At 43.2% G+C, this 23,245-nt stretch overlaps 1 long non-coding RNA gene across 1 annotated transcript; it reads left to right on the top strand.

Moving 5' to 3' along the window:
* Window positions 1-849: 849 nt before the first annotated feature.
* On the top strand, window positions 850-9,094 carry LOC130149204 (uncharacterized). The gene is made up of 3 exons (XR_008821831.1): window positions 850-2,510; window positions 3,893-6,992; window positions 7,819-9,094. It is a non-coding gene; the product is annotated as an uncharacterized LOC130149204 (long non-coding RNA).
* The last annotated feature ends 14,151 nt before the right edge of the window (window positions 9,095-23,245 follow it).

Genomic DNA, 23,245 nt, shown 5'->3' with positions numbered 1-23,245 from the left:
GGAACACAGAGTTGCTAAGCATAGTTTTGGACCCTGAGTTCATGTCCACATTTTGGGGGGAAGTTGTGTTCAAATTTGCAATTGAGGCAATTGCGGTTGTGCTGCCTGTAAAGACAGAGCTCAAAGGCAAACCCACTGTCCCCAGCGATGGTGTTTTCCTGCCTGAAAAGCCAATTTATCCACTTGTGGCTAGAGCAAGCGTAATTGCCAGCCCACAGGCTGTGTGGATAATTGGAGTTTGGGCTCTAGCCTGAGTTTGCATGCCAAGCTAACATACTGGTACAGATACAGCCTTTGCTCACAGGTCAGCAGCAATTTTACTTTATGTGGCTCAAAGGGCTGCAACAATACTGGTTTGCTGGGAATTGTATCTGCTTAGCCCTTGTGAAAATTTGGCTTAAGTAATCTCAATAACTTTTCAATGATTAATTTTGGAGCCTATGATTTTGCTACCCACGCGCATGAAGAAGCAGATTTTTGGGCACACAAACCTGTACATACTTGAAGGAGGCTGGACTGCAATCCCCATGGAAATTGGGCTCACAGTAAGAAGGTGGGTGAGATCTCCCAGCCACTCAAATTGCTATTGATCCAGCTGGGAATCTGATCAAATGTATTTGTCTTTATTACCGACACAGTGAGCGGCTTGGATGGGGAGCTGATTTCATTTGCTGCTAGTCACACTGGGGCAAATCTTGGAGTCCCTGAAATGCAAGTGAATTATACTTGTTCAAAGCCAGTGGCCCTTTTGGAGTTTAGCCTACTGACCGATTTGTTGTAATGCTTTATAAAAGAGTATAAATGAATGTCTGGTGAATATAGGGATTACCCTTTGCACCCAAAACAGTAAATATTAGTATCATGCTACATTGAGCAGCAGCAAAATTTCTTATCCTATGGTGAGAAGCATTCAATTTCTTCCATGCATAATAATTAAGACCAATACAGTAACAGATGAATCCCATGTCATTATTTTCTAAACATAACATTACAGACACCACTGTGAGATTAGAGTTAGGAAACAAACTACAGCTGTAAGAGCTTTGGAGAAACCCGATGAAGGGAACACATTCCTACGTGTGAAAATAGAAACTATCAAGCCTATGAGCCTGGCAAGATCTTACTGAAAACCAGTGGGCAGCAGTGGCTGGGACAGGTCGGGTATGCTTCCCCCTGTTCAGTGATGCCCATGGAATGAGACAGTAGCATGGGGCCAGCTTCCCAGGCCTCAATAGCAGTCACCATATTGGTGTATCAAGGGATGACGAACTAGTAAAATCTCCTTTCCAACTATGCGGACATGTCAGTGGTGGGATTTACACTAACACCAGCGAAAGACAGACATTCAGCTCTCCAGGAAGTGGTTACGATTTGAATGCAGTAGAAATTAGGCAGTCATCTTGTTCTGGAAATCTGGTAAAATCCCATGAAGTGGACATCAGCCTCAGTGACTGTGTTAGAACAGTAGAGACTGATGCATCTTCAAGAAGCTGAGCCCTGGAAACCTTTCATCAGCTGGGCTGTCCTGTAGTGACCACCACAAATGGTACAACAACCTGCTGCTTGTCTCATTTCTAATTCTGGTAGCCTTTGCAAATAGGGCCTTGACTTTCAGACTGGCGCAGTGATTTTCACTTTTTTGCACCCTTGTACCAGCTTTCAGATAAGCCCATATTGTCCAAGCACTTCTTCACATTTGGTTTCTTGGTTTTCGTGTTCCTGGCAATGGCTGTGTGATAAAGTGAGCGCCTCAATATTCCTTTGCTTAAATCCACCTAAGTTTCACAGTCTTTACAGCTCTAACTTCCAGAGGCTTCCCAGAGAACCCATTAGCCCTGTTCCCTCTGCAGCTGGAGAGGTCGCAGTGCACCATCCCACCCAGCTGAGCTAGCTGCTCTCCAAATCACTCCTGCCGCCAACTCAAGAGACCACAGTGTCTCCATCTCCTTTAACTACATATTAGTTATAGCCTCCACTGCAGAAATACAATGAATTTGGCATGAAATGACAAAACAGAGTTGTTTATCACTCTGTAAACCCTGGAGGGCCAAATGGTTTTGACACTCAGGCAGCAGAGCGATTACAAATCGAGCCTCTGGGCTGCAGCAGTCCCAGGGCTGCTGCTCTTTCTCAGCAATACATCCTCTGCTGGCTCTTTGCTTGCCAGCTCATTGCAAGGCTCTTTCGACTGTCCATTTTAGTGCAGTACGTGGGTTTCAGCTTTGTGCTTGGCCTCTCCCCTGTGTCCCTCCATAAACCCTGGAAACAGGAGAAGAAAACAGCAGCAGACAATCATACATCTGGCTGTCAGAGCCCAGAGTGGCAGGCAGTGAGATAGCTGTTGTGCCATGGAGAGAGGCCTTGGGCATGCGGATTTCTAAAATGAGGTTTAGCACTTGTCATCTCAACCTTTCTTTCATTAATATATCATTTGTTTGTCATTCCAGCACAGAAAACTTTGATTCCTTCTATGAAGTGGAGCTATGACTTTCCTCCAAAAACCCTAGTCGGTGGGTAAGATTTGGCCTTTTGACTATTATGGCCAAAATTAATTCTGTTCTTGAAATGTGATATGCACAACAAATAATTTAGCTGCAAGTATTTTTTTTTTTTTCTGAGTGCAAAACCAGTGTCTTTAATTTGCACCAAACCATGTTTCATATTAAAGCAAAGCAGCTGAATACCTGCTCTTTATCATGAGAAGGGGAGGAAAGGAAGGCTTTCTTATGAAGTCCTGCACAGTCATTAAAATTGGGAAAGTGGTTCCTCTAGCAAATCTTGTTCCATCAGCTGTATTTCCTGTCACACTTATGCTATTTGTTTATGCATTAGGGGCTCCTGCTTAGAAAATGGCAAGTGGGTTAATGGAGAGTTCTCAAATACTTCTCTTGTGTGGTTGAGGTCCCCTTGGGATCGATTTAATTGTTCCTACAATGAAAGCAGTACCGTCTTAAGGTTCTCTAGCTCAGATAAACATCTTTAATCACTTTCATGTTGAAATAAAAGGAGCTTGGGAATGTGAAACTTTAGTACACTTTGATTCCTGAAAAGAGAACTTAGGGACGCATTGCAGATACATATATAAATCATCTTGCTAACATTAGAGGAAGGGTTTCCTATAAGGCTTTCAGGATGCTTTAATGTAAGTAGCTCCTATTATTGCAGCTAAAATATTTTTCACATGTGAGCTGCTCTTTCTATGCCGGGAATGCAGCTGTACAACTTCAGCTTCACTCTGAAGCTGAAACTGGTCATTATCAAATGTGTTGTCGCCTATCAGTCTGTAGACAAATTCTGAAGTTTAACTTAACTGGAGGCTTGCCAAGCAGTAGACTAAAGCCAGAGTCTGCTCTCCTCTCCACGTGCAGATGGGACTCCCACTGACATTAATGGAGAAAATAATAGATACCCTAACAAACTCATAACGAGGTGGGCTGGTATCAGGCTTAATTATCCGCGTTTATGCCAAAGAATGCCTATGCTAGCAGGTGCCCCTGGTAATAAGTTACCTGGAATGAACCATCACAGAAAGCAGCAAGGTCTCTTTATTTATTTATTTTCATGATAAGCATTTAATCCACCACTGGAGCTCATTAGTAGGCATGGCAAAAGAGAGCTGTACTGCTGCTCCACACCTCGTTTCTCCTACTCGTACACGACTGATGCTATTAATGCTGGAAACCATCATCCCAGTTTGCCTTCAGGGCTCTGCAGCGCAGCTGAGAAGAGGCATTGCTGTGTGTACCTGCTTCCCCCACGCGTGAGTAGCGGCTGCCGGAACGCGGCAGCTCTTCCCGGCTCAGAGAGAATGGGAAGCTTGCTCAAAACACTTCTTGGTGTGTAACTTTATGTAACAAACAATAAGAGCGCATTTAATTGTGGATCTTTGCAGGGGAAGGAAACACGGATTCCGCAGGGCTGTGCCCAGGACCCCTGATGGCATGGCAGCATTTGCAGAGTGTGCTGGAGACGGAGAGGGGGATCCTGATCCTTCGCTATTCATTACTCTGACGCCTGTTTACTGACTTCAGCCAAGGACATGGTGAAAATGTCATTTCTCCACTTAAACAAAGCCAAACCCCAGCTCTTCAGAATAAGAGTTATATAGCATGGGTAGAATCAGGTTCTGTCCCCTTTTGTTTCAGTGCCTCATCATTTTCTTTAAGTTGAAGAGCAACATTAATCCATTTTATATGTTATTCTCCTCATGCAATAAAATAGGGCTGTTTTATTTCAACGTGCTGGAAAGAGAACTCACGGCCCTTCTCACACGTTCAGAAGGTTTTGTGGTTCGGATTATTGCTGCACTTCCAGCATCCTCAGGAATTTTACTGCTCCTCTTTATTAAACTTATTTTTACTACATTCCTTATGTAACGAACATGTCTGCAGGTAAATAAACACAAAGGCAGAACCTAGCAGCAAGTAAAAATTCTTATGAAGTTCACATTCAAGAAGTTTTGTTCTGCCACTCCTACAGTCTTCTTTTATTTTTCAATATCTGCTATATTTTCAAGCCACAAAAGAGAAATGTTATGAGAAACTTATCACATAGACCATAACCACTTGCTACCTCATACTCAGTTTTAAGGCTTCTCTTTCCTTGGGAATTTTGGTTGAAATCATTTCAGTGATTGAATCCTGCTTGCTGCAGGACACGAGGCAGGGTGTTACCCAGAGGGGGAAAAAAAAGCAGTGTGTTGTCTACAGCATGACAAAGAAAATTAGTCACATAGGTATCATTTACTTGTTTCCTTTCGTGGCCTCTAATCCTCTATTGAAATGGAATATATCCATCACCTCCCCCTGCAATATTTTCTGCATGCTAAGACAAACTTGGGGCATTATAGTGAACTCAAATAAATCAGCTGTCTGGTGCGTCCTCTTGCCTACTAGATATTTACAAATTCAATGTTCTTCCAGTTTTGAGTCCAACACCAGAAGCCTCTCCTCCTGGCTACTCAAATGATTATAGCTACCTTTCCCATGGCTGAATTACTTAAAATTTCAGTTTAATATATATTGCTTATTACGGTCAGCTGATAATACTACTGATCCTTCTGGTTTAGTGGGCAATATTCCAGGTCTCTCATTGAGATAAACTGCCCAGTCTTCGACCTCGTAGTTTATCCACTTCAGAACCAGATTATTGTCTCGTAAAACTGTTGAGATGGTGCAGTTAATACTTGCTATTATTTTAGAGGCCAGAACCATAATCTTCATCATAAAGATTTAAGTCCTTTTTACATGCTTAAAGTTTTCAAACTATGGGTCATATCCTGCCATTGATTTTTACGCAGAACTTCCAGTGGTTTTTGCAGTAATTGGGTTTTTTCCTCTTGTGATTTCACACCACAGGATTGGAATGATGCAATCACATTCCTAATACAAATTTATGAACTTTGTATCATCGAATTGGTGTTATAAAACAAAATCATTTTCAGTCTAAAGGGCATGTGTGTGTATATTTGACAGACTTGTGCATCATTCTGCAAGCAACCATTTTTCTTAATATCAGCCAGCGAAACAAAGTTATATGTGAGTGATGTTGCTATTATTGAACTGATGGTAAGCCCAAGCGCTGTGCTGTTCCCTCCCTGAAATCATTTGATACAACAGTGGCGTTCCTGTTCAAACACTACAAATCAAAAGACACAGACTCAACTTCAAAGGGAAATTGAAATGTCCAGATGAAAGGCAAGATGAAAGTCCAGATGGAAAGACAAGTGTGCCTTGCTTTGGCTCATCAGATAAGTGGAGAACCAGGTGCATGTTTGAATTTTCCCCCGCCGCAAAAATAAAATCTTAATTCTTTTTGAGGGTTTGAGGGTCTGCGGATGTGCAGATCTGTTGCCCCATCTATAAAAGGGCTCTGTTATTTCAGTGCTCAAAACAAACAAGAGTTTAATGAGAAGTAAATACAATTTTTCCCCTTTTATACCAATTACGCAGTTTTATGTTTGTTTCCTGTTTCTCTTAAAGCAAGCAAAAACAAAGCAGACTTGTGGAATGGCAGATAATTAAACATGTAAAGAAGAAAAGGGATGGAAAATTAAGCATCCATTTGAGAGTCCACTGTGCCTGAATGTTGTCTTTTCCCTCAGGACCAAGCCTAGGGAGCACCTGATCTGCGTCAGCAAGATGGCATATACACACAGCATGAACCTCAGCTTGGTGCTCCTCTGCTTCTCCTGCAGCCCTGCGTGACACCAGCCTCCCTGTCATCCTGCTGCTGACTGGCTTGAACCAGGGGGCAAAACGGTGTCTAAACGGCATCACAGAATAGAGGAGCCGTAACCCTTCTCACTTTGCTCTCAGATACCCCCAGTAAGAAGGGGGAAGATCGCGAGGCTCTCTGAGAGGCACATGCCACCTGGCAGGCCCTCCTATATGTGGTTACTTTCCCTGGCTAAGAGGCTTTGACAAATGCCAAAACCAGAGAACCGAAAGCTACCGTGACATGTAACTTCTCACTTCAACTGCTCTTCTTATTTCTGCGATTCCTGGAAAAATGCACTACTTTGTCAGTAAAGCATCAGACCACAGAGAAGAGGTCTGGGATTTTGTAGAAAGTAAAAAAAAAACCCAAACCAAAACCAACAAAAACCTGACAAAATTGTCTTTACTGATAGAAAAAAAAGTATTTCCAGAGAGCTCCAAAAAATGTGTTATTCTTAAATTGTCTTCTTAACACAAGAATATTGCATTCTTAAAAAATGAGTTTTGAGAAAAAATAGTGTGATTTACACATTTTTTGAGCTCTTGGGGATGCTGTTTACTTTAGCTACTATAACTATCATCTGTCACTCTCACGTAAAGAAAGGGACCAAAGTTCCCTTTCAGCTGAAAGAAAGAGGCCAAATGGTCACTAAAGATATTCTATTCTCTCTTGCAGGACATAAACCATATCCTGACAAAATCCCACTGGCAACAGGCACTGGGGTCTGGTTGAACGGGGTTTGCCTCCTTCAGATTTTGCCTCCTGAAGACTGGGTATGCCCAACAAGTTGGAGGGCTCTGCTGATAGCTGGCCTAAGAGAGCTTTGGAATTCATCCCTTGCAGCATGCATACCTCTGTTAGGATGGGATAAATCATCTCCAGGAGATACCTAGCTCCACCCATTGCCTGTAGAAGGAGCTGAGAGGTCTAGTTTAGATAAGACCCAAGTAGGTTAGATGCTATTATTATTATGCCATACCAGTTCGGTGATCAATACCTCTTTTTCTCCCAAAATTATATCTAAAATAGAATTATCCCCTGCAAAAGAAAAGACATTGACTTGAGAGGTTTTTATAAATTCTAAGACTGTCACGGTGTTTACAGCAAAAAACTTTCAGCCTCTGTCTCTCAGAGTGATTTCTCCAGTGGTGATACTGTTTCTCTCAGTGCAGGATATTGATTAGATTGCAATTTATACTTCATATCTCATTTTGTCACTGATCCATAGACATTGATGATCCTTTGCTGCTGAGCTGTCAGTGATTCAGAACCTGTAATGCCACTTTTCACAACCTGACCCTTCCTAAACGGGTTGTAACTGATGGTTTTAACATTCTGATCAAGTAAAATCCCTTCCCCCCCACCCACCCACCCCCCCCCCCCAGTTTCATTAGGGCCATCTTGAAGTTGAATAGATGCTCATAAAAGAACATTTCCAGTTCCTTCTGTTATTGCCTAGACCCCTGGCACTAGTGTACAAGCAATTAAAGAATTTATTCTCCTAATGTCCCTGGGTGTCTTGATTAATTTTGTTCTTGACATATTAATTTTTGTGCTAAATGAATGTTCATTTGTCCCCTCTTTTTGTTCTTAATTTAGTGCCTGCCTGTCCAGGTTAAACAGACTGCACCCAGGGAAGATTGCTTCTGCTGCCGCTGAGGTGGAAGCCATCCCAGTTGTACTGGTCTCTTCCTACAGAAGTGGGTCCCAAAGCCAAGTGCTCCTCCCGTGCATCCTTCATGTATGCAGTTTAGGATCTTTAATCCTTGGCTGCTTCTGCTCAAGGACTACAAAGGATCTCCAATAACACAGCCTGGGCATTTGTCTCCTGAGGACTGTCCCGGGCTAAGCACCAAGCTGGTGGACTTCACTGTGTGGCAGTCATTCCTGTCCATCAGATCGAGGGGGGAAATTCAGGGCCATTTTCAAGAAAGGTGATGTTGCCGTTCAGTGTGAAGCCCATGCTAGCCTATCCCACCCTCCAGGGCTCACCACTCACTTGGAGCAGAGCTGTTTCTGTAGCTCCCAGTGGTGAGCTGGCTCTTTCCCTTTGCTTCTGCTTCGGTCCAGAGTGGTGGGGATCAAGAGCCCTGCAGCTGAAATCTATTGCAGTCACTCACGCGCACAGGCGGTGGTAGGAACGGCCAGCCTTTGCTCCCCAAAATGACGGTGCCTCAGTTTGTTTCTGCAGGACGGTCAGTTGGTGTAGCTTCCCTTGTTTCCACAACACAGTTCACGCCAGCAGAGAGGGTGCATGCTGCCTGCACTGCTCCTCCTCGTGCAGGAACAGACCCCTCCGGAGCACACAGGATCAGGACTGCAAAGCAGGTTCAAGGTTTTTCAGCCACACCAAGCCTGAACATGGGCCACCTCCACCCAAGGAGAAGGAAGGGGAAAAGTACCAGCACAGCTGGGCTGAGTGCCCAGCACGAGCCGTGGGGGCTGAGGCTTCTTGCTGCTGCCTCCGGCTGGGATGGGAGGCGCGGGGGACATTACCAGGGTGCCAGGAGGTGCTGGCTCCCTCTCTCCACGCCTCTGCACCAGCAGCAGCTGCTCCCTCACACATCCCAAATGCTCTCCTGGCTGTGGTGGCTGCAGCAACAGCTCTCCAGCCCTCTGGCAGCGGTGAGGGAGACAGTGGGACATGGGCTCATTTCCTCCCACAGCTGAGCAACTGCTTACTCTGGCTCTATATAGACCTGGCCTTGGTCTCATGACGGTAAATATAGTTTTCTAAAGAGTGCTGGCCAAAGCTCCTTCCTTCTAAAATATCTCTTCATGCCATGCAGTTATTTCACAGGCCATGCATCACTCTGCAGTCCTTTTAGTGCACAACAGCAAGCTGGGGTTCAATTTTTCAGGGATCCTTCCTCAAAACAAAAAAAACCCAGCATCCACCCTATCTCAGGTCCCTGCATAGTACTCTTGGAGACTGGATGTGTGCCTCTGGTCCCAAGCAGTCAGTTAAGCAAATGGGTTTAACTGAGAGATCTGTATCAGAAGGGGAGGGGGGAGGGTTTGCTGTGTGGGAGGAAGGAAGAGGACAATAACGTCAGTTTGGGAAGCCTGGACACACCAGGGTGAGCAGCCCTTGGAAAGTCTTAGCCAGGACAGGGCTTCCCTGCTGCTGGGAGGCTTGCAAAGGAAACCAGCCCCTGATCTTCCTTCCCCACCTGCCTGCCCCATTGCCTGCTGCCGCAGGCGATTCCCACCAGTGGGAGGGGTGCCCTGCACTGCAGAACAGAGTGGCTGGTGTCTGGGACTATCCAAAATCGAGACAGACATTCTTCTGCTGCTGGGAAGGAAGGTGTCAACCTCTGTTTCTGCTAAATGTGCTTGTTACCCATCACTAGTGGTGTTTCTCCCTCTTGCTGAACTTGCTGATGGCTCCTCTCCTGGCTCTGCCCATTGCAAGTCATTCCCTCTTGCTGAGTTTGACATTGACCTCTCTCACTAGCTGTGGCCCCGCAAACTGCCGTAGCTAACCACGTTTGCTGCTGTTTTATCAGGCAATTACTGGTTACTGCAAACCTTAACCTGTGCTTTTGCTTTCGTGTTGTAATTCTTCCAGGAAGCCCTGCAGCATTTCAGTAGTTAGAAGATGCGGTGATATGCTGAATCCAAATGGAGCCTTTCCCTGCCTTGAAGAAAAGAAAGCAAATCCTACCCCTCCGAGACCCCTCTTTGCCTAACATTTCTTCCCTGGTGCCACTGGCATTGGATGATCCTTCATATTAAACCGAAATGTGCCGAGCTGCATTGTTTGGGCAGAACCGTATCTTCAGCTGATGCAGGCTGGGAGGGCTCTAGCTGTCTCAGCTGAGGATTTGTCCCAGTGAACATCCTGAAGATGAAAAATACAGTCAATTAAATAGATGGAAAGTCATCAGCATGGTGATATCTTAGCACAAAATTGAAGTGATGAACCATTTGCTGCTTGAAAGACATTCATCAGATAGTTGGGTCTCCTAAAAAATCTAAAATTAAATTAAAATCACAAGGTCAAAAATGAAAATGCTATGTCACTCCTTTGTAATCACAAAGGATATTTATAAATCAGAATATTTTCTTAATCACAGCTCCAGCTGATGCCAAAAAAAGGTAACATGACAGGAAGTTAATGCTGGAAAAATAATTAACTCCAAGAACACATGAATGTAAAAATAAATTTCGGCCTGCTGTCATTTAAATTTCATTGCATTTCAGGCATGGATAAACAAGGTCAGCTCCCTAAGCTATGATTCTGGTTTCTTGGTCTCAGACAATCTCCATTACAAATAATTCCCTGCATTTTAGACTTGTGAGCCATTACTTTTAATAATGGGAGAAAATGGATAGCTCAGGTGATTAAGTCATACTGAGTTTTTCAGCTGTATAGGAAAACACAATGGTGATTACCAGAGTGAGGCTTGAATACATACGTGTTTATTATTTTTTTTCCTTTTACTCAAGAAAACTTTAGGGTCTGTTTCAGCCTTTAGGTAACAAAAGATTCAAAGTTATCTACTTCAACCCTGTCCAGGCAAACACGTGGTCCTGAATGTGTTTATTCTGGATGGCTTGTTTTTGATCAAAGATGGGAGTGAATTTTGGAGTCAGGGAAGACAGAAGCCTCCCCTTCTTTTGACTCCCCTGAGGAAGTCAGTGCTGTAGGATCACGACAGAAACAAAGGTGTTCCCTACTGAAAGCCAGCAGATTTTTGTCACTACTTGCATTTTTTTTACTTTGCTCCTTCTATTTCCAAATTTGCTAGGACAGCTGAGGCTGCGTTACACTTGGGATTTAAGGTTAAAGGAAAGAACGAAAGTCAAATGTGATGGCTGCAGATCTGTGGGCTGACAGGAGGGTAGTGTGGGGCTTGCACAGCTAACAGACATGGGAAGGAAGAGAACATAGGGAGACTGGAGCTGGAGGGGCAAAGCTCTGTTATCTGCATCAGTCTCTGCTCTATAAAGGAGGCTGTGCACTCTGCCACGTTGTATTACACATGTACATATATGTATACCTAAGCAAATTAATTACACATAAATACATAAATTCATGTATCATGTCCACGAGGGGTAGGGAAGGAAGCTGAGGAAAGTTTTACGCATACAAAAGTCCATACTCTGCTTCTGGGCACTTACCAGCTGGAAGCCAATGATCTCCCCTGGTTTTCCAACTGACTGCAAAACACCCTCCAAATTTCCCCTCAGGCCTTTTGAAAAGGAATTTTGAGAGACAGGTTTTTCTCTTTGAAAAGCCTTAGTGTTCCTGTTCGCCTGGTACAAGCAGAGTGAATGAAAGGGCCCAGGATGCTTGCTCCTGAAGCGATCCATTTAGTTCAGTTCCCAGCCCTTCCACCCCTTTGGTGAATTGCTCTTTAGAAAGGCATCTTTCAGCTGCTGCAGATGTGCTGCTCTGTCAATTATCAGCCTTCAATGGTAGGGTTTACACGTTTTTGTCTCCAGCAAATCCTACTATAAACTTCTTTACCTCTTCCTTAATGGCTTCCTAATGTATCTTAGTGAAAGATGGATATCCCATACCCTCTTCTAAACACCTCATTCCTTAGATACTTTATCTTGACAGTTCTGCCTGCCACAGCTGGCAATCTCCCAAACACAGAAGCACATTTTTGTCTCTTGAAGGCCTACCATGACTAAATGTTATCGTGGCAATTTTATACTTGAGGCTATCATCGTGCGGCACTGCAACTGCTACTTGTCAGCTTCTTCCGTAGAGTACGGGGGCGGCAGCAGAACGGAAAGATTTATAATGCTGTAGCACAGAGAAACCGAGAGCCCTTAACTCCCTATCAAATTAGCACACATTAAAGAGCTCACCTCAGGCTGGCTTACCAACATGAAGCGACGGCTGTTCTGTGCCAAGGCAGATGTTCCAGATGAGTCACTCCTCTGTGCAAGTGCACAGCACAGTGGGTACCCTCCAGTGCTCACAGGGATGCTGGCAACCTCCACATTTATCTGCTTCCTGATAGAAACTAGTTGCCATTCCTGATGCATTCAAAGCAGCAATTAAAGAAATGCTTCAACAAAGATATGCACCATGGTTAGCATCCACAGGAGTAACGCGTATCTGTGCTTATTCCATGCAGCTGAACTTGTTTTAATTTTGCAAAAATTTGGAGAGTGGGATGAAAATCTGCTTTCACTTCCAGTTACTGGAATTTCATACAGAGCAATTTCTGCATACATTTTTCCAAAATGTGTACCTATAGAAATGCATGCTGGTGCACACTGCGTTGTGCCAATCTAATCCCCAGTGCAACCTTATTGCTGGTATGCTGAGCCTGAACATTTTAACTTGAGATCCATCAGATATTTGAGGAACAGCTTTTTTTTTGAGGTGTTTCTTTTTATTATTATTATTTTCAGTGATTATGATAAAATCCATATTTTTTAGTATTTCAAGGGTGATATATGGTAGTTGCTGAAGCTTTGACTTCGCCATTTCTCCTCCATAGCAGTGTCTCCCACATAGCACCTCAAACTGGCTGCTTATCTATATTTTTAAGTAAGCCAAACAGAAATGCAAAATGTGTTTATTAACAGTGCTAGAACTGCACATTGCAAAAGCCTACACTGGATGAAAAACAGAATAAAAAAGCAAACCTGTGCAGCTACAAAAATGTAATTCAGACCCATAATGGGTCTGCTGGCTCGTAATGAAAGGTATGAGTCTATGAGAGAGAGAACATTGAAATCAGTGCTGCTCAGGGAGATGTGCTTCAGCTCTGAAATGCTGACAGTTCAGAAAAACTTCATTTTTTCTCATCAATGCCAAGTTTTAAAGTTTTCAATTTTGGCTTTCCTCAAGAAATCAAATCATCATCCCTTTTTTTAAAAGGCCAGCATTTTTGAAAAAGACCTCAGAATTTTGTGTGCTCCACTGGACAAAATACTAGAAATTTCTCAAGTTTATCTTTCCATGCCTCTGTTGTTGAGAGGAGGGGTAATGCAGCCAGCTAGCACCTATATGCCTATACTGGTAAGCCTCTCGGTACGAATCTTCATCCCATGACCACTCTGTATGAACAAGGTGAGCTGTTTCATATACATATACTAGCTGGACATATTACCAGGTTTAATGCAAAGATGACACTTCTTCCATATCATACCTGCTGACATTTTGATATAATCTTAAGGCAGTGCAAAGGCTTGTCTTCCCCCAGAAAGAACATAGACAGCTGCACCACTGGAAAAATCAAAAAAACATCTTTGATGTGTATCTGTAAGAAAAGAAAGCTATTTCCCCCCTGAAGGAATGGGAAGTAACCCGCTCGGCTAAAGGAAGTAAGAAATATATTTTTGGACCCGCGCCACGTTATCTGTAGCTGGAAGTTTCAGAAAGCTTCTTTACTTATATAATCCTAAGTACCAAGCTTTAAGCATCCAAGGCACATGTGTTTTAGGCATTATTTAAGAACAGCCACTCTGCAAACTTAAAATCAGGTACAAAGATAAGGGGAAAACTTCCTTCTTTCGCAATACTTATAATTTTCTCTGAAGAGCACAGCTGCGAATGACAGAGTCATTTCACGTGCCCTCACACTGGGCATACCATTAAGGGCTGGGCTGCAGACCCCAGTTTGCAAGGCAGAGTGATGGGAAAGCATGCCAAGCAGTTCGGTTTAAAAAAAACAGATTACAGGCTGCTTGTGAAGAAACACCTCCCCCACCTCGCCAGAAAAAGGCATTCAGCAGCCTGGGGATGGGGAACAGATCAATTGCCAGAAATTAGGCTGCTAACTCGCTTCCCCATGTTCTTTCTCATTATTGCTCAAATAACCATTTGTACTCACACCAGATGCTTGTTAATCAAGGCCAATTAGTCTATTTTGCTCAGAAAATTTCCAACCAGCAAGACAAATAGTTCAAATAGCACAGAGGTCAACCAAAGCAGGAGCAGCGGTGACAGTTTCATGTGTGTTCAGCCAAATAGAAAGCAGACATGGCAAGGGCACGCATGTACAGCTCCCACGTGTATTGCATTGTGTATTCACCCCAGGGTAACGAGTTCCACTTGCTCTGGCCAGGCAGAGAGTTCAGACAGCAGCTCAGCTGCTTCAGGTGTTTGTCCGCATGTTGATTTAGACTAATATCCTACACCGATTTCCTAATCTAAGTTGCCTAAAAATGTCAAGGTAAATAAGGCTTACAGGTAATAATATTAAACAAAATCTTTAGGGCTGCTTTCTCAGTTGGGGACACTGAGAACCAGGTCAGCCCGGCCACTGCCGCCATCCATCCATCTGCATCTTGCCCGGGGATTTCTCTCCCCCCCTCCCCACTTTGTGATCCCATGGCAACCATCCAACAACCTGACAGCTTTAAATCTTCTCCCGCATATGTCAAAGCAGGTTGAGAAGCCAGCAGGCTTGCTGTACAGCTCAGGTTTTCTAAAATTTGTTTTTTTTAAGTAACATATGGTAACAGAAAGTAATGTGATCGGGCGCTATTGCTTTGCAGATTCATCATGGCAAAAGGGGCAAGGAGACACAAGAACCCCCAATATCTGACAACAGGGAAAGGTGGTTTGGGCTTTACAAAGATCTGAACCGTGTCCCAAAAGTTCCTATTTCCTAAATACTCCCTCTTTCTGGAGAGCTGGATATGAGAAAAGGAAAGGCGGGGGTTTACTGCCAAGTCTCTTATTTCCTACCTGTTACAAGCCCATGGTACTGAAAAGTTTCTGGTGGGGGGAGCTTTCCAGGCACAGACATAAAACACATCATTATTCTTGTTTTTATTTGAAATTACCAATAATCAGAGTAATTTTCTTAGAATTTGTCTGTGAGTTTCAATTTCATACACTCACAATATATTCATGCTTGAAAATTACTTTTGGCTGATAAAAGGATGTTAACACCTTATTTTATCATGCTGTGCATTTTCTATTACATTAAATCAATAGAACCATACATGACAATCTCATTAATAGCAAATAACTCACGGGTACTTAATAATTTCTTTTGGTTGATATAAGGTCATTGATGCACCTCCGTTTTGGCCTAAGGCCCCCTCCCTCCCTCTGTAGAGAGACTCAATTCAGTGTTTATGTCTGTGCACTCTCATGCCCTTATTTTCAGCACAACAAAAAAATTCTTTCCTAAGCAGACCAGGACCACCCAAAGTAATTTCATTCAAGAACTGGGCTGTCTTCAAACATCAGTGGCCTCTCAAGATAAAAGGTCAGCATGTTAAATCAGCACAGCCCAGATCCCAAATCTTTCCCCTTCTAGAAATGAAAGGCATTTTTAAGAAGACCTCCTGTGTGAAGTTGTTTACATTTTTGTTCGACGGGACTGTTTGGACAGGGTTGTCAGAGACTTTCTGAGCATGCAGACCACAAAACGAAGATGTGTTGCCCTACTACTCGCTGGGGCTGCCGGGGTTTTGCTCCTGCTCTGGTGCACAGGTGGGCACTGCACCTCGTGTGGGGGCTCCCACAGATGCACAGGTGCCCGGGTGATTTGTCATCCCCATGCAGCTCGGACACTGCTGCCCCACAGGCAGCTCCTGATGCTGTGGGAAGGCACGAGGGACACCCTGGGAGGCGTTGCAGGGGACCACCACCCAGGGACACCCCGTGGCCAGATGCTGCAGGGGCAACCTCGACAGGGTGCTGGTATGGACAGGAGGGGGCCATGGGTTGCATGTCCCTGTCCCCACTCTGTCCTCGTTGGGGTGCCCAGGGAAGTGGCCTCACATGGCAGGTGGTGGCGATGCTGCAGGGCATGGGCTGGGAGCAAAGCATCTCACCTCCCTCCTGCCCCCCTGCCACCCAGACCCTGGGCCAAGAGGCAGGCAAGGGCAAAAGTGTGCAGATGGGGAGGAATAAAAATATAGTTTCTATAACGCTGATTTCTCTTTTTGTTCAAGGAAGAGGAATGAATACTCAAAAGTGGCTGGTAAAGGTGATGGCGCTGCCACATGTGCATTTTTTTTTTTTTTGAGATTCCAGGTGTACAAACCACTTACATATAATCAAGACTGTATCATCATATGCTTAGCAGAAACTGGGCTAAGAAATACAAATTAATGTTTCAGCATTGCAAGAAATGTGCCCTATTGAGCTTTCAGCTGAATTCCCTTCTTACAGGATAGATGGAATTCTGGCCTTCATTTTCAGCAAGCTGATAGTTTAATTATTTGTAGAATTAGTAGGTTCATAAAGATAGCACACACAAAAAGATGTACTAGTTTCCAAATCCATACCAAGACCCATATGACTGAAAACATCTACTGTATAATTTCCTAGATATTTCATTTGCAAACAGCAGCTTGATTGCTTTTCCATGAAATAAATTTAAAGTTTATTCACAGAATTAGAAATTAATGTAATCTCAGTGAGAGAGAGGGAGAGAGAAGTGAATTACCTCCAAACTCCCTTAAAGGTTGGAAGACTGTAATTTAATCTTGTAATCTGATAAACCAAGACAAATGAGGCAATTGGCAAACAGGTATCTTAATCACAATACCTCTAGAAAATCACACAAATAACAAACACATGCCAGATATGAAAGACATTCATTTCAAAGCGCTGATTTAAGAAAAGCTGGCCAGTATGTGACTGGCTGAGTTACCTCCATATTTCTGTGCCGTGTGTATGTAGTATTTTCAATTTCAGATCAAGAACAGTGCCTTTAAAAATGGCAAAGGCAATATCCTAGCATATTCACAACAGAAAGACAGTCTTTATTAAACGCCAGAGTCATTAATCTAATAATTTTTTCATGGCTGCAAGTTAACCCCTGCAAGCTTTTGCTTTCAGCAACTACTACATATTAAAACTTTCCTTGAATTTGACTAACTCTTTGAACAGTTTCATCCCGTAACAGGCAAATTTCTACGTCTAGCTTGTAGTCAGCATTTTATGAAACAGTTCCTATTGTTATGAAAATGTTTCTCTGCCTTTTTGTTAGGTGCTTTTCTTTCTAAACCCGGCTGTTGCTGTCTTTGCATTTTTCCGTTCAAAGGTCAGGTCAAAGGTACTGGGTGGCTGACCATGGCTATGTGGAGTGCAAGTGAACCCAAGAATGGCCTTTCTGATTGATCATCTATTTAAACAGTGAGAGTGTTATGCCTTTGGATTAAAACGTAACCCAGGGCACTGGAAAACGGGAGCTACTGGCTGTTTGTGAAATATGCATAGAGAACTTTCTATTGCTTGCAGTGTTTGATGTGGATCTGAAATTCCATGTGAGCCTTCCAGGTCTTCTTCCCATAACCTCTGCGAATGTCTTTCCCTTTGCTTCACATCTCATTATAAAACTATGTCTTTAATACAGTGCACTGGCAAGGAGTAACTGTATCTGCACAAAGAATGAATTAAATGTGAAACACTCTTTTCAGCACTACCTCTTAATTTAAGGGAATTAAGAAAAAAACCCAGCAACCTCAAGTTCTTCTCGTAACCAGCGCTTTACTGAAGAGATTGTCTTGAATCTGGTTTGAGAGCCTACCACATTTTTGTAAGCATGGCATAATATTCTTTTTAGAAACTTGTCCTTGTAAAAAATAAATCTGTTCTACATTTTATGCATGTGACAGTAGCTGCTCCTAATTTCTACTCCTGAGATTTAATGTAGTACATTGCAGCAAATGTACAACAAAAAGAAAATCTGATATAGCCTGAGAACATCAAGCAGCATAAAGATCACTGCTAATGTTTGCTCCCACCTTCTGCTGTATCATTACTTCTGCAGTTAAGTAGTTGTAAAATAGCATCCGTGACACCAGTACCTGTGCTTGTGCATTACAATATCACTTAATGAGACCTACTTTGATGTAGCAACTGCTGTTTTGAACAGTTTCTTCTACTTCTGAAGACAGAATGAAGTCATTACTAGCAGGGAGAGCATCATTTTCAAATTATTAATTTCAAAAGCTAAAAATGTCTCCAGCCATTTCCAAGCAGCTGGGTCTGGGACTCGGTGAGCTAACAGGGCATTTCTCACAGACTCTCTGCTGACATTTCTTTGTAACAGCCGAGATGACAACCCTAACTCTGCAAGCCATCTACTGAGTATTAAAACAAAATGGGATGGAGCCTGGGAGAGTAAGGGGGCACCTGTGTCTCCTGTTGAAGTCAAACTGAAAAAGTAGTGAGTCTTTTAATTCTTTCATCCTGTTCCCTAGATTTCAATTTTACTAGCATGGAGCTTTCCAGGTTCTGGCTCAATGATTGCAAATGCCGAGAGTGCTGTTATGCCACAGTAGGTGTTTAGGACAGTAGGTCTCCATACCCTCCCAAATATTATTCTGGTGACCCTGTTCATTGCATTGCCAAGCCCATATAACAATGCAAAAGGCACAACATCTCGTTCCGGTTTAGCAACATTTCAAATTGCTGCTTCCCAGCAAACAGGAGGCTGTATACAACGCAAAGCATCGGAGGGTTGTTTGGGCTGTGTATGTTAGTGAGCAGTGAGAGCATCTCTGATTGGTAACTAGCATTATCTGATTGTAAGGACATTATAACTCAGATGACTCTCCTGCCCAAGCAGGTCATGACCACTCCTTGGAGTGGTATCCACAGGTTACCACTTGCCTCCAGTGAGCTCCTGGCATCAGCTCCTACCTGCCAATTGCCCAGTTTCCAGGCAAGCTCCTTCATCAGAGAGCCTGTGCTCTCCATTGGTGCATGTGACAATGAGGAGCCAGGAGGGCCTCAGTGACCCACGGGCCCATGTCTGAGTTCTCGGTGCTTCAGGGACACAAGTGATATCATTGTGACATTAAAAAAACCCTTCCACTCTGAAAAGTCTTTGGATTAAGAACTTGTTGTGAATTTGGTGTTCATTAATTTTAGATCTGAACAGGATCACTGTGACTTGACCTTTCATTTTATCTGTGTTGCTGCAGCTGGGGGCAAAGTAGCAATGTAGTTTTTTATTAGAAGACCATAATCTCAGAGAGAAAAGGACATTGCCAGCTGCAGCCTATGTCTGCCTAGTAATCTGAGGTTGAAAAAGCCTGTAAGTGGTACAGCCTGTAAGTGGTACGGTAAATAGAGCATATTATGCAATACAATGACTTATCTGACATTTTTCTAAACAAAACATGGTATAATTCACAGATGGATTAACACTCTTAGTTGCTTATGAAAAAAGGGCAAAGAAAAGCTTTTCTTAGCTTTCTCAAGGCAGACTGATTCCTAGTACTAGTGCTTCATTTGCCCTGGCTGAAGATGAATTACCCCATCACACTACACCTCCTCTGCCCTCTCTCTGGCAGTGGATTAAGTAACTTCAATCAGGGTATGCCACGAGTTATTTCTGTGTGCTTTTACACCACAACTCAAAACAACGTTCTTCTTGTGCAGGCTCTGTGTGTGTGTGTGTAGTTATTAGGGTAGGTCATGGCCCCATTATGCTCGATGATATACGTGTACATCATTAGAGACAACCCCAACCGAGACTGCACTGCAGCCCTACCTGCACCAAGTGTAACAGTTCACGCGGCCGAATGTGTTCCCCAGATGTGCTCCCCAGGACCAGACGCTGCAGAAAAGTCCCATTCAGCTGCCTGGGCTGTGCAGCCCACGAGGGGACTAATGGCATAGTTTCATTAAGCATGTGCTTAAACGCTTTCCTGGGCAGGGGCCAGAATGATCTGTGTCCTGCTGGACCGACTTAAACCCACACAACTCCAAAGACGTTTGCAAGGGTTGTGTAGAGGTAAATCAAACCCCGAGACTTGGATACAAAGTGAGCTCCGTTTTCCTTACACCGTCCAGGTGATTCCCACGGAAGAAACAGAAATCTATGGGATTTTCCACTGATGGCATTTTGCCCAGCTCAGCCCTTCTGCGGCTGTCAGAGCTGCAGTTCAAGCTGGACCCCAAAACTCTGGCAGACTGTAATTCCCTCAGAATGTGCAGTTTCATCAAATACAAAATCTTTTGCAAAACTGATCTGACTTGGCCAAAATAAGGTTCTGGAAGAGAAGTGGGAAAATTTTTTCACTACTTATTCAATATTTTACATGAGCTTTTTTGATGTCTCAATTAAAAAAAAAAAAAGGCAAAATTTTTTTAAAATGTGAGCTTTAGGTTATAAATATCAGTAATCAAAAGTCACAATGTCCATTCCATGATAAATACAGCCACTTTGGGGTAAAAAGGGAAGCTCTTTCAGCATGACAGATACAGTCATTCAATTTACCTGTGGAAAATCAGGCAGGGTTTCATTTAGGTATAATTCAGACATTTTGTTACATATATCCAGAAAGCAGGTACACCTGAGAGAATGCATTCCCTAAGGCAGCTGACTCACTCGCTCAGCATCCAGGGCTTGCAGGCTCCCTGTTCCTTCTCACCTCCGTCTGGAGGAAACTCAGGCAGAGACCCTGGGAGACCTGATAGCTCTAGCACAAGCCAAGGATTTAACAGTGTCCAGACACTCAGCTGAAGCGCCAAAGCAGCTTCCCTGGAGTTTCTAAAAGGAGGATGAGCCCTGAGGGCTCCTGTCCTGGACTGAAGGAAGCTGCAGAGCACAGAAACTCTGCAATTTGCTGATCAGAGTCAGTTTGAAAAGTAACACCGCCCTAAGGGAATGGGAAGACTCAGTCTATCCTCAGCCGTGTCAATAAGCTGGTAGGAAACCAGGCAAGTAGAGCTCATAGTGGAGGTCCTCGCCCAGTGACACCTGTCTGGGACATCGCTTCCTCTCACGAGCCAGTGCTTCATCATGAACATTCATCAGCTCCACAAAACTCTCATCCAGCACTAACTACATCTCAAGAAAAGGAAAAATGAAAATAAGGTTATTAATCTACCTGGAAACATTGTTTTGTTTTGCTTTTCTCTTATTTCAAAGGCAACTCACACATTCAGGCGTGGGGGAGGAGGCAATTGCAATTTGAGTGGAAGATAAAGGTCAAAGTCTCAAAATCCTTTGCCAAATGGAACTGCTGCCCTGAACACAGCTTTAAACACAGTAGGACAATGTTCTTCTCTATTGTACCTTAGTGGGAGATCGCTGTTGGCTCAAACCAAATAGATTCTCCTCAAAGAATGAAATTAGATGACAATGTCGATATTGTCTTTGAATGACCTCCAAAAGAAAAATCAGGAAGTGCATACCAAACTTGATTTGAAATGTACTTATTGTACTGACTGGGAAAAAAATAATCAGATGAAATATCCTGATTATACAAGTCACCAACATAGAGTGAAATGAGAAATAAGAAATACACACAAACATCCCCATTCATAGGTTTATATAGTCTTTTCAATTTTCATCAAGCATAGAAGACAATGAATAGCAGAGGATTTGAAGTATACAGAAATATTTCTGCAAATCCAGGAGCAGTGAATTATTATAAAAGCCCAGTTTAATAGAGTAAGAATTTATTTTGCCTTTCAAATTGGTGTGTATCTTAGTAATCTTTCCGTGATTATTTTTAACAGGAATTTTTCTGTCAGACATTTGATTCTTTTCTCTCTATTGAAATCTTTTCATACTATTACCTATATTCTTATCCTGTTATAGCTGAAAATTTTTAAACAGGGGTCTTTAAAGGCTAGTTTTGCTGTCATACTTTCCTTTTTCAAAGCGTAGCTAGATCTGGGCATTGATCTAATGGTTCAATAATGTCTTCTGTTGACTTTTTGTTTCCCTCAAGGGAAAAAGAAGTTCTGCCTTTGGGAACATAAGGGCAGTTCATCAGAGCTGTGAGTTCAAACTTTATCCAAAAACTTTAGGAACAAAAACACACTTCGCGAAATATATCTGTGAAAGTGTGACACTATTTTCTTCGTCTACTATTTTTTTATTGGACACAAGGAATACTTTCCTAATTTAAGTGAGTACTAGTACCATCTCTGTTTTGCAGACTTTGTGACTGACTACTGTTTTATCATTGAATTATTTATTTTTCCATTTTTGGACTGATTATTTCATCACATTTCAGAAGGGCACAGCCTATTATTCAAATGTAAGGCTTTGTTTCCCTTAACAACCCAGGTGTGAGAATAGAGAGGGCGAATGGCTATTTCCCCTTAACTCAGGGATTTCCCTTAACTCAGAATAATAAAGCTGATGATAATGATGAGGCAAGCTAAATGCAACCGGTATCGCAAATAAAAACTTACGAAAATATAAATAAAAGTGCAAAAAGTTGTCTTTTAATCAGCAGGAGGACACAAAACGCTGAGTAATTTCATTGTAGGAATGCAATAGGAAATCGCTGTGTTCTGGCTGCTACTCCAGATTCCCCTGAAATCAAACGTGTCCTCAGGAGACTGGCTGACAAGGTCCTTGCATTGTCCCAGGTTTCATGCGTGAGATGAGAGCAAGCCTGAATGACAGAAGGGATGTCCCTGTCCACACGTGCCCACCAGCAGCCCAGAGGCAGGACTGTGCTGGGATGCAGTGCTCTTGGCTGGTCCAGCAGGTAGTCACATTTGCAGCTAAACCCCAAAGTTCTCAGAGAAATCTGCCTCCCAGGTGTGTCTCTAAAGCTGCGGACACCTTGAGCCCCCTCTCCTGATGCAAGGGCTGGCCCCATCTCCCTGCCCCGTGGAGCCAGTGTGTGCTCCCTCCTGTGCACCTATGAGTCCAAACCGTAAGAACAAGTAAGGATATTGTATGAGTCCTGCCTGTGAGCTGTTTACAACACGGAAGGTACAAGACATGCAATTAGTCCTACAGGGCCCCATAATAACGCTGGGTACTCTTGCGCTGCAGCATCTTGCTTCATCTCTGTTTGATGCCTGTTGCCACAGGAGTTCTTGGCAAAAGAAGGGTTTACATATAGACAAACCACCACATAAATGCATCTCCCGTTTATTATGTGTTGGTTTCCTATGTATCTGTCCAGCACTTCATTCTGGAACATTCTTGTGCAAATAGCTACTGCACAAGCAACTCCTGAAACCTAATTGTTACACTGGAGATCTGCACATTCTTAGAGGTAGGGGAGCCACAAGGTTTGGGATGGGTGTTTCATACACAATTGTATCTTCACAAAGCAAATTTTTTTTGTGCTTTACTCTCTGGGGGATACTGTGGCAGAT

Source organism: Falco biarmicus, chromosome 4 (genome assembly GCF_023638135.1).
Source record: "Falco biarmicus isolate bFalBia1 chromosome 4, bFalBia1.pri, whole genome shotgun sequence".
NCBI lineage: Eukaryota > Metazoa > Chordata > Aves > Falconiformes > Falconidae > Falco > Falco biarmicus.
Note: the sequence above shows the minus strand (reverse complement) of the source record. Positions and strands in the feature narration are given on the sequence as shown.